Source organism: Hemitrygon akajei, chromosome 8 (assembly GCF_048418815.1).
Source record: "Hemitrygon akajei chromosome 8, sHemAka1.3, whole genome shotgun sequence".
Lineage (NCBI taxonomy): Eukaryota > Metazoa > Chordata > Chondrichthyes > Myliobatiformes > Dasyatidae > Hemitrygon > Hemitrygon akajei.
In genome coordinates, this window is record NC_133131.1 from 100,128,040 (window position 1) to 100,140,449 (window position 12,410).

The following is a 12,410-nucleotide window of genomic DNA, read 5'->3' on the forward strand; positions in this document are numbered from 1 at the left end:
CCTGCTGAATTCCTCCAGCATTTTGTGTGTGTTGCTTGGATTTCCAGCATCTGTAGATTTTCCCTCGTTTGGAACTCTTTATGCAGGCTTCCCTAAAGGTTAACTTGCAGGTTGAGTCAGTGGTGAGGATGGCAAATGCAATATTAGCATTCATTTCAAGACCAGAATATAAGATTAAGAATGTAATGCTGAGACTTTATAAGGCATTAGTCAGACTGCACTTAGAGTATGGTGAGCAGTTTTGGGGCCCATTTCTAAGAAAAGATGTGCTAATGTTGGAGAGCTTCATAAGAATGATTTCAGAAATGAAAGGGTTAACATATGAGTAGTATTTGATTATCTCTACTCACTGGAGTTTAGAAGAATAAGGGGAGATCTCATTGACACCAATCAAATATTGAAAGGTCTGGATAGATTGGATGTAGGGAGAATGCTTCCGATAGTGGGAGACTCTAGGACCAGAGGGGATAGCCTCAAAATAGAGGGGCATTAATTTAAAACAGAGATGCAGATGAATTTTTTTAATCAGAGGGTAGTGAATATGTGGAATTAATTGCCGCAGGTGGCTGTGGAGACCAAGATATTGAATATATTTAAAGTGGTGTTTGATAGGTTCTTGATTAGTCAGGCTGTCAAAGGTTATGGGGAGAAGGCAAGAGAATTGGGTTAAGAGGGATAACAAATCAGCTATCATGGAAAGGAAGAGCAAACCCAATGAGCTGAATAGTCTAATTCTGCTCCTACATTTTAAGATCTTATGGATGCTGGCCCTTTTGCCCAGCAGACCATGCTGAACATGGTGTCCACCAATGGGTGTCATCCCAATTTCCTGCATGCATCCATATGACTCCAAGCCCTGCCCCTCCACATACCTACCCAGGTGCTACTAAAGTGATATCATTGTAACTGCCTCGATTACTTGCTCTGGCAACTCATTCCATATACTCACCACCCTCTCTGTGAAAATGTTGTCCTTCAGGTCGCTTTTAATCTTTCCCCTCTCATTCTAAATCTGTGCCTCCCAGTTTTGGACTCCCCTACCTTAGGGAAAAGACTGTTAACATCCAACTTAATTTTAACTGAATAAGCAGATGACATTTCTGGCCGAGACCCTTCATCAGGAATGTAAAGGACAGGAGCTTCATTAACTGCATATTTCCTCCATAGATTCTGCCTGACTTGCTGTGTTCCTCCAGCATTTTGTGTGTGTTGCTATGATTTTTGTCCAACAAAAAGCTGCTTGAGCAAGGGACCAGAATCAATTGCTTTTTTGCAGTTGAATCAGCACTTGCAAAATTCTTCTGCCATTCTCAGGCACAAGAAAATGCTGAGTTAACTGCAAACCAGTACAAATGTACAATTGATTGTTTGGCTTACAATGCACAGGCCTTGCCAAGCAAAGTCAACTAATGGCCCGTTCATCTGCATTTTCAGCCAAGTCAAAGCAGTAACATTTTCTAAGTTTCAGAAAACTTCCTATTGGTCGCTATGGCTGCCAGCAGTGGCAAAAATTTTAATTCACTTATTTGACAAAATAGTTATTGTTGCTGATATATATCAAAAGTCATTCTCCTGGAAATTCTTTTGGGTAAGCCAACACTTTTGTGTGCTCTCTGAGGTACTTCATACTTTTGATTGCATGTGCAAAATAGCCCCTTGGCACACAGATTCCTCAAGTGACATTAAACACTGATGTCACTTTTCCAAACTTTATTCACATGGCTTGTGAATAGCACAAGTAAATGGTAATGGCTTGTGAATAAACAGAAGGCTTCACAAGACAAGCATTGTGAGATAATGATAGATTACTGCAGGTGAAAATTCATAGTCTCAACTAATCTGGTGATCAGATAGGTAAGCAATCAAAAGTTTGGTAGACATAATTCAAAGGAATAGTTGGTAGATCTCGTGGACAAGATATATATAGAAATAGAATGAGGGAAAATAGATGAAGAAAAACCCAATTGCTTCTATGATGAAAGTTCTTCCTGCATTTTCTTTGTCTTTAACTATCCCATTGTGCTTATCCACTGTATAGATTGAAGAAGTTATGTTGTTGCTTAATTTTAAACAACTTTATTATTCCTCCTTTGCCAAGAGCTTCTGCTCATTTCTTTGACCCAAATCCTAAGTAAAACTAGTACAAAAGATCATGTAATTTTACATTAATTGCCTCTTTCCCTTTCTGGCATCGTCCACTCTCCTTCTTGAATCCTTTATCTTTTCCACTTAGTTTCTCATTTCACCTCCCTCCCCCACCTTATCCCTCACATGGCTTTACCTGTCACCTTCCAGCTTTTACTCCTCCTCCTTCACCCATCTTCTTATTCTGGTCTCTTCCCCTTTCACTCTAGGTCTGATGAAGGGTCTTGTCTTGAAGCATTGACTTTATTCCTTTCCATAGATGCTGCCTGACCTGCTGAACTCCTCTAGCATTTTGTGTGTGTTACACTCATTGCAAACCAAAGTGATGTGAACTTTTGCACTGCTTTAACAATACTATAAAAAAAGACTAACTTGTACCTACAAAACAAACCATGACACCGGATTGAATTAATGATACATTTTGAGATTCCATTAATTACATACATTTACATGTCTTCAAGAAAGCCTCAATTTTTGTTCTCAGTTGCAAGAAAGTACAAAGATATTCTTACTTTACTAATTTTCTTTCAGATTTCTCTTAGAATTTTTTACAGATTATTCGTATAGACATAAAACAGAAAACATTATACACCTTTACTATCTTCTTGCCCAGTTATTTATCCTCTCTATTTCACTTTACAAAACATTCTGACAATGTGTTCACTTTTGTTGGTGACACTGATGATCTCCATATTTTTCTTTGAATCCCCATTTTGGTTATACTTTGAGTTTTCCTACTGATGGTCACTTTTATACTGAGAACCACACAGAAAAAGCCACATCTTCATTGACACCTGAAATTCCCTTTCCCTTGATCATCTAAACTATCAGCATTCAGATTGACACTGTGAAACTCAAATCCATGTAATGGGAGCAGATGGAAGCCAATATGAACAGTGGAAGGAGCGTATCAACTTCACAAACTAGCCATCTGTCTACCCTGCCAGGCACCTCGTGTCCATCTGTGGTGGTGTTGTTGCATGAATGAAGTCACCAGAGAAAGTTACTGGAAGATACAAAGCAGCTTTTTTATTCGACAAAACAAGGTACAGCAGGCATCGTACGGAGACATTTTTGGTCAAAAGGTCTCGCTGGCCCTTCACCTCCCCATCTCAAATATCCGAATGAATTTTATTCAGCATTGTCTGGACTGGGATTCACAGCTTTCAGGAACCCATTGTTCAGAGCTGCACTCCAATTACATTTTCAGATGTGAAGCCTGGTAGCCAAAGTCAATTGCTAAATGTATATTCCCTAAACCCAAAGATCACTATAACAGTAGAATCTAGGGTTCCCATATTGGCCTCATCAGTTGCCTTGAGATCCAGAGAATCAGAGTAGAAGCAAATCATCCTTGATCCTGAGGGACTGCCGAAGGAGAAGACAATGGCAATAATACATCAACATAATCTTGTTCTTCATTCTCCTTTGTCCAGTAAGTGACTAGCAGGAATATTATTGGTGGAAATTAGTATGACCAGAATCTAAAATAATGAGAGATTCTTAACTATTACTTAAATAGAAATCAACCTTTAATCAAGCCATTGAAAAAAGTTACTCACACAAAATGCTGGAGGAACTCAGCAGGCCAGGCAGCATCTATGGAAAAGAGAAAAGTTGATGTTTCAGGCCGAGACGCTTCATCAGGATCAAGCAGTTTCTGAGATACTCAAAGCACCCTGTCTGGCACCTACGATCATTCCATGGTCAAAGTCACTTAAATCACATTTCTTCCCTATTCTAATGTTTGGTCTGAACAGCAGCTAAACCTTCGATTATATCTGCATGCTTTATGAGTTGCTGCCACATCATTGGCCGATTAGATATTTGTATTAACAAGGTGTACAGGTGTACCTAATAAAGCAGCCACTGAATGTAAATAACATGGGGTTATGTACATTACTATATCAATGGAAAGTATTTTGCTTATAGAAAAGGAAATAATAGATGCACATGGCACTTTCTTCTAAAGAGTAGATTCATTAAATTCTGAAGTAAAAAACATGATTGGACATAAATTTTAGTGGATCGCATTACAAGGTGGTAAAAAGATAGGATTTGAATTGTGTTACTGGTGATAGCAAAGAAAATATGAATACGCTGTCACAGGATATAATAAAAAGCGTATGGGATACTGTTACTAAGTTTAAATTCTGGTAACGTATTGATTCACAATGGGAACAATTTATTTGCACAATAGTTTATGGAACAAATTCAAGAATAAATACTTCAACTGCAAATTTTAAAAAAATCACAAATTAAAAGCCAATATTGGATTTGCACTTACTTAATGGAAGATTAATAGTTTTAGTTAAAGGATAGCATTTGAGGTAAAGTGATCATGAGTTACCAATTTTTGAATGGAGATGTGAAAAAACTGTAAAAATTAGTTTAAAATTGATTTCCAAAATGACAGACACATAAATATATTAATAGGAAGAAACATTTATAATGGATAAAAATGGAATAAAAGTCGTGGTGGTATTAGGGAGAAACTTACTAATGAGTGCAGGAGCAGGAGCACATGATCATAATTTCCAACATATAAGGTTCCACATTAAATTATTTGGTCAATTTCCCATGCATTCACTTCAGCTAATGAATATTGCTGTAATTTTTTATTTCAGATTTACAATATTTGTTGTATTTCCATTGATGTTATCAATGATCCTGTTTCTCCTATTTATTGATCTTTCAGGACCATTTTGTTGTTTTTTTTTTACTTACCCCTCCCCCATTGCTTTCTTGCATCTGTTAGAGAGGTACACAGCATGGAAACTGACTATTCAACTCAACTGGTACACGTTAACCAAGGTGCATTCCTGGGCAAGTCCTATTTGTGCCATTGGGCCAGTATCATATCAAAACTTCCTATCTTTGAGCCTGTCTAAATGTGGATTAATACTATAACTGCGCTGTCCTCTATTACTTCCTCTGGCAACTCATTCCACATACCCAACTCCTCCTGTGCAAAACTTGCTCAGCAGTCCCCTTTAAGTATTTTCTCTCACCTTAAAATTATGCCCTCTAGTTTTAGGCTCACTTACCTCAAAAAAGACTGTGACAATCCTTCTCACCTGTGCTCCTTATAATTTTATAAGGTCACCCCTTAATCTCACTCACTCCAGGAAGAGCCTTTCCTTGTAACTGAAGCTCTCCAATCTTGGCAACATCCATCTTTTCTGACTAGAACTGCACACAAAATTTCAGGTGTGAGCGAGCATCCTGCACAGCTGTAACATGACATCCCAGCTCTTATATTTACTTGATGCACTGTCTGATGAAGTCAACTGTGACACTTTGTTTATCACTGTCGCCATTTAATCTTTCTCAACTTCCACCCTGTTCTCTCTGCTCCCCCTTTTCTGCACATTAAAATTAGCTTTAACCTCACAATTCCAATGAAATTTCTGAAACATTAACATTGTTTCTCTTCTGACAAATGCTGTCTAATCTGCTAAATATTTCTCATATTTTCTGGTTTATTTCATTGCAATCCCATCTCTGGAGCAGCTGCATTCATCTGTAGGAATCAAGAATTATCACACATTTCTATTTGTACAACAGGCCTTTCGTTTAAGTCTGCTGTTTTTCCTCTTCCAAATTGCATGGTACACCATAGGTAGGGAGTGATTTTAATTATGAAGTATCAGGTGTTGCGTTCATATGAAACCATAACATGTGATTGCACTGGAGGAGGTGCAGAAAACATTTACAAGGATGTTGCTAGGATTGTAAAGTTGTAGCTGAGGGAAGATTGGCTAACTTCAGAGAAGGCTTAATTCATTTGTATAAAATAATGAGGAATCTGGGCAAGAACAAGCAGAAGGATTGATTTCCTTTAGCATAGGGATCAAAAGATAAATATTATGAATTTAAAGTCATTGGTAAAAGAATTGGGGGGAGAGGGTCATAAGGAATGGTTTCTTTATCTGGAGAGTAGCTTGGGTCTGGAATTCGCTGCTGACTGAGAAGTAAAAACAAAATCAATCATATTTAAATAGTGGTTGGTTCATCCCTCCCTGAGAATATTTCCTCTATATTGGGATATACCCATGCTGTGTTAAAAATTACTTCTTTAAGCGCCTGCTACTGCTTATGTATTATCTTCCCTACGATCTCTCTCCCCAGTACACTTTTCAAGCCAATGTAAATCCCTTCAAGTTAAAACATAATTATTTAGGACTTAAGTTTCACTCTCTGATTATTACTTTTTAAGGAACCCTTTACTCTAAAATAACTTACTAAATTTGCCTCATAGTGATCATCTGATCCAAGATATCCTGTTCCCTGAGTTCCTTAACATATCACATTTACAGATACAATGTTCTTGCTGATGTGGACAAAAACTACAGGAAGGATGAATGATCTAATTGACCAAACATAGAAACATAGAAAACAGGTGCAGGAGTAGGCCATTCGGCCCTTCGAGCCTGCACCACCATTCAGTATGATCATGGCTGATCATCCAACTCAGAACCCTGTACCTGCTTTCTCTCCATACCACCTGATCCCTTTAGCCACAAGCCATATCTAACTTCCTCTTAAATATAGACAATGAACCGGCCTCAACTGTTTCCTGTGGCAGAGAATTCCACAGATTCACCAATCTCTGTGGGAAGAAGTTTTTCCTCATCTCGGTCCTAAAAGACATCCCCTTTATCCTTAAACTGTGACCCCTCATTCTGGACTTCCCCAACATCGGAAACAATCTTCCTGCATCTACCCTGTCCAATCCCTTTAGAATTTTATACTTTTCAATAAGATCCCCCCTCAATCTTCTAAATTCTAGTGAGTAGAAGCCTAGTCGATCCAGTCTTTCTTCATATGAAAGTCCTGCCATCCCAGGAATCAATATGGTGAACCTTCTCTGTACTCCCTCTATGGCAAGAATGACTTTCCTCAGATTAGGGGACCAAAACTGCACACAATATTCCAGGTGCGGTCTCACCAAGGCCTTGTACAACTGCAGTAGAACTTCCCTGCTCCTGTACTCAAATCCTTTTGCTATGAATGCCAACATACCATTTGCCTTTTTCACCGCCTGCTGTACCTGCATGCCCACCTTCAATGACTGGTGTACAATGACACCCAGGTCTCGTTGCATCTCCCCTTTTCCTAATCGGCCACCGTTCAGATAATAATCTGTTTTCCTGTTCTTGCAACCAAAGTGGATAACCTCACATTTATCCACATTAAATTGCATCTGTCATGAATTTGCCTACTCACCTAACCTATCCAAGTCACCCTACATCCTCTTAGCATCCTCCTCACAGCTAACACCGCTGCCCAGCTTCGTGTCATCCGCAAACTTGGAGATGCTGCATTTAATTCCCTCGTCTAAATCATTAATATATATTGTAAACAACTGGGGTCCCAGCACTGAGCCTTGCGGTGCCCCACTAGTCACTCCCTGCCATTCTGAAAAGGTCCCGTTTACTCCCACTCTTTGCTTCCTGTCTGCCAACCAATTCTCTATCCACATCAATACCATACCCCCAATACCGTGTGCTTTAAGTTTGCACACTAATCTCCTGTGTGGGACCTTGTCAAAAGCCTTTTGAAAATCTAAGTATACCACATCCACTGGCTCTCCCCTATCCACTCTACTAGCTACATCTTCAAAAAATTCTATAAGGTTCGTCAGACATGATTTTCCTTTCACAAATCCATGCTGACTTTGTCCGATGATTTCACCTCTTTCCAAATGTGCTGTTATCACATCTTTGATAACTGACTCTAGCATTTTCCCCACCACCGATGTCAGACTAATCGGTCTATAATTCCCCGGTTTTTCTCTCCCTCCTTTTTTAAAAAGTGGGGTTACATTAGCCACCCTCCAATCCTCAGGAACTAATCCAGAATCGAAGGAGTTTTGAAAAATTATCACTGATGCATCCACTATTTCTTGGGCTACTTCCTTAAGCACTCTGGGATGCAGACCATCTGGCCCTGGGGATTTATCTGCCTTTAATCCCTTCAATTTACCTAACACCACTTCCCTACTAACATGTATTTCCCTCAGTTCCTCCATCTCACTGGACCCTTGGTCACTTACTATTTCCGGAAGATTATTTATGTCCTCCTTAGTGAAGACAGAACCAAAGTAGTTATTCAATTGGTCTGCCATGTCTTTGTTCCCCATGATCAATTCACCTGTTTCTGACTGTAAAGGACCTACATTTGTCTTGACCAATCTTTTTCTTTTCGCGTATCTATAAAAGCTTTTACAGTCAGTTTTTATGTTCCCTGCCAGCTTTCTCTCATAATCTTTTTTCCCTTTCCTAATTAAGCCCTTTGTCCTCCTCTGCTGGTCTCTGAATTTCTCCCAGTCCTCAGGTGTGTGGCTTTTTTTTTGCTAATTTATCTGTTTCTTCTTTGGACTTGATACTATCCCTAATTTCCCTTGGCAGCCATGGGTGCACTACCTTCCCTGGTTTATTCTTTTGCCAAACTGCGATGAACAATTGTTGTAGTTCATCCATGTGATCTTTAAATGCTTGCCATTGCATATCCACCGTCAACCCTTTAAGTATCATTTGCCAGTCTATCTTAGCTAATTCACGTCTCATACCTTCAAAGTTACCCTTCTTTAAGTTCAGAACCTTTGTTTCTGAATTAACTATGTCACTCTCCATCTTAATGAAGAATTCCACCATATTATGGTCACTCTTACCCAAGGGGCCTCGCACGACAAGATTGCTAACTAACCCTTCCTCATTGCTCAATACCCAATCTAGAATGGCCTGCTCTCTAGTTGGTTCCTCGACATGTTGGTTCAGAAAACCATCCTGCATACATTCCAAGAAATCCTCTTCCTCAGCACCCTTACCAATTTGGTTCACCCAATCTATATGTAGATTGAAGTCACCCATTATAACTACTGTTCCTTTATTGCAGGCATTTCTAATTTCCTGTTTAATGCCATCCCCAACCTCACTACTATTGTTAGGTGGTCTGTACACAACTTCCACCAGCGTTTTCTGCCCCTTAGTGTTATGCAGCTCTACCCATATCGATTCCACATCCTCCAGGCTAATGTCCTTCCTTTCTATTGCGTTAATCTCCTCTCTAACCAGCAATGCTACCCCACCTCCTTTTCTTTCCTGTCTATCCCTCCTGAATATTGAATATCCCTGGATGTTGAGCTCCCATCCTTGGTCACTCTGGAGCCATGTCTCTGTGATCCCAACTATATCATATTCATTAATAACTATCTGCACATTCAATTCATCCACCTTGTTACGAATGCTCCTCGCATTGACACGCAAAGCCTTCAGGCTTGTTTTTACAACACTCTTAGCCCTTATACAATTATGTTGAAAAGTGGCTCTTTTTGCTTTTTGCCCTGGATTTGCCTGCCTGCCACTTTTACTTTTCACCTTACTACTTTTTGCTTCTACCCTCATTTTACACCCCTCTGTCTCTCTGCATTTGTTCCCATCCCCCTGCCACATTAGTTTAAAGCCTCCTGAACAGCAGTAGCAAACGCTCCCCCTAGGACATTGGTTCCAGTCCAGCCCAGGTGCAGACCGTCCTGTTTATACCAGTCCCACCTCCCCCAGAACTGGTTCCAATGCCCCAGGAATTTGAATCCCTCCCCCTTGCACCATTTTTCAACTGAAATATCCTCCTAGTTCTACTCTGACTAGCACGTGACACTGGTAGTAATCCAGAGATTATTACCTTTGTGGTCCCACTTTTTAGTTTATCTCCGAACTCCCTAAATTCACCTTGTAGGACCTCATCCCATTTTTTACCTATATCATTAGTACCTATGTGCACCACGACCACTGACTGTTCACCCTCCCATTCCAGAATGTCCTGCAGCCACTCAGAGACATCCTTGACCCTTGCACCAGGGAGGCAACATACCATCCTGGAGTCTCGTTTGCGGCCGCAGAAACGCCTATCTATTCCCCTTGCAATCCAATCCCCTATCACTATAACTCTCCCACTCCTTTTCCTTCCCTCCTGTGCCGCAGAGCCACCCATGGTGCAATGAACTCGGCTGCTGCTGCCTTCCCCTGATGAGACATCTCCCCCAACAATATCCAAAACAGTATATCTGCTTAGGAGGGAGATGACCTCAGGGGACTCCTGCACTACCTGCCTACTGCTACGCTGTCTAGTGGCCACCCCTTCCCTTTCTGCCTATGTAGCCTTTACCTGCGGTGTGGCCAACTCACTGAACATGCTATTCACAACTTTCTCAGCATCGCAGATGCTCCAGTATGAATCCAATCGCAGCTCCAGATGCTCAATACGATCTGCCAGAAGCTGCAGTTGGACACACTTCCTGCACACATAGTTGTCAGGGACACTGGAAGTATCCCTGATTTCCCACATGCCGCAGGATGAACAAACCACAGGGCCGATCTCAGCTGCCATGACCTACCCAATACTTGCCTCAACTTTTGAAACTTTCTCCTTTGAAAGGAACTTACCCGGCCTTATCTCACTTGGAGTGAAGCTCGTCCTCCGCCTCTTCTCATCAAAGCCTCAAATCTCCACTCCTTCACTGGCCCACTCACTGACTGGCCGCTTTTTCAAGAGTCTGTTTGCTTATGGATGCAGGTAGTGATAGTGGGTATAGATATTGCTAGGGGAGAACTTAGTCCAATGGTCAGATACAGCCTTGACTAAGACACTAAGCTGCATCGACTGCAGTGCCATGGTTAAGGACATCTCCTTCCGTACACTTCGCAGTGCAAGGGAGGAATCCCATTGTTGCAAACTACACTAGAGAAAGTCATAGGCAGAACTAGGAAAAGCACTCTGGAGTGCGGAGAAATTTAGAGTCCAAAATTAAATGGATAATTAAATAGAGGGTATTCCATGCTGTTCCTGACTTGTGCCTTGTTGACTTTGGAAAGGCTTTGGCTCCCATAAGCGAACTCAACTTTGGTAGAATTCCAGGCCTCTGAAATAAAAACAGAAAATGCTGGAAAAACCCAGGTCAGGCAGTATTTTCAGCATTTTCTATTTTTATTTCAAAGGGGGGAAAAGTTGCTATTTTAAGTATTTATTATTATTTGGATGAAGGTTGTGATGAAATCTACAGTGGAGTTCCTGCCAAAACCCTAACTGGGCACTGACAAGCACATTATTGGTTAGTACCACTACATAGTTAATGATTTTAAAATAGGTTGTTTGGGTGTCAGATTGGGTTTGTCCTGCTTTTAGTGAACAGAAACTCATTTGTATAGGCAGATGCCAGTGCTGTTGCTGTACTGGAGGCGTGGCGAGTTCCAGAGAATGGGACTTCAATCAGGTAGTTGTCTGGTCTTATATTTTTTTGCAATACAATTAGGTGCAGTTTCCAAATAGGGAACTGGGGATGGCCACTGGGATAATTCATTCCCCCACCCCCCCCCCCCCCCCCACAGAGGATTTCAGATTTTAAAATTTTTGACCTGGAGGAGATGTGGGTGTTCAGTCATGGCTGAGGGCACAAAAGTCAGAGGTCACAAAATTTAGAGGATGTAGTGCAGAAAAGTGTAGTTGAATCAGCCATTATGCATGTACATATGCCAAAGTACATTAGGTCTACTCAGAATCTTTTTTTTACATTCCAAATACTGATGTTACTGCATACTTATGCAATATTTTACATTATAACATGAGTTATCATATGCAGCATCAAGTATTTCAATTAATCTCGTTTATTACAAGAAAATACGTATCAAATTTCATCTTGCAAAAAAAATAATCTGATGCTTTCACATCAACATGAGTAATTATCAGCTTGAAAGGAACAGCACTAAACTGGAGAACAACTATCTATTCTACAGAAAATGAATAGCATGTCTGACTAAAACTGAATGTCAACATGAATATGGCCCTCCTATTTATTCTACAAATGCTTATAGGTATTTGCTTTCCCTACAAAAAAAATGTGGAACTTGGTTCACATATTTTTAAGATGTGATTGGAAAAATCTGGCTCACCAATGAGTTTTGCTTAAAGCAGCCACATGAATCTGAATGAATGAGAATCTTATTTTTCTTTGTCCAGCAGGGTCAACATGAACTATAAACTTCAGATTGGGAAGGGCTCAGTGAAGTTTAATCACCTCAGCCTATTAAATGACACCCCCAGTTTCCTTGGCTGTGTAAGTCTAGGGAAGACACTCCCTGGTCCCACCAAACTCGTGAGATTGAGATGGCCCTCCCACCCGAAACTCCAGTTTGTGTGGATGCTGTGTAATTTGCTACCCGTTACAAATTAGTACCACAAAATAACAGACAATATACTGCAAACAA

At 40.4% G+C, this 12,410-nt stretch overlaps 1 long non-coding RNA gene across 1 annotated transcript; it reads right to left on the reverse strand.

Moving 5' to 3' along the window:
- Window positions 1–3,154: 3,154 nt before the first annotated feature.
- On the reverse strand, window positions 3,155–6,953 carry LOC140731448 (uncharacterized). The gene is made up of 2 exons (XR_012099833.1): window positions 3,708–6,953; window positions 3,155–3,588 (listed from the first exon to the last, which is right to left on the reverse strand). It is a non-coding gene; the product is annotated as an uncharacterized lncRNA (long non-coding RNA).
- Window positions 6,954–12,410: the final 5,457 nt, after the last annotated feature.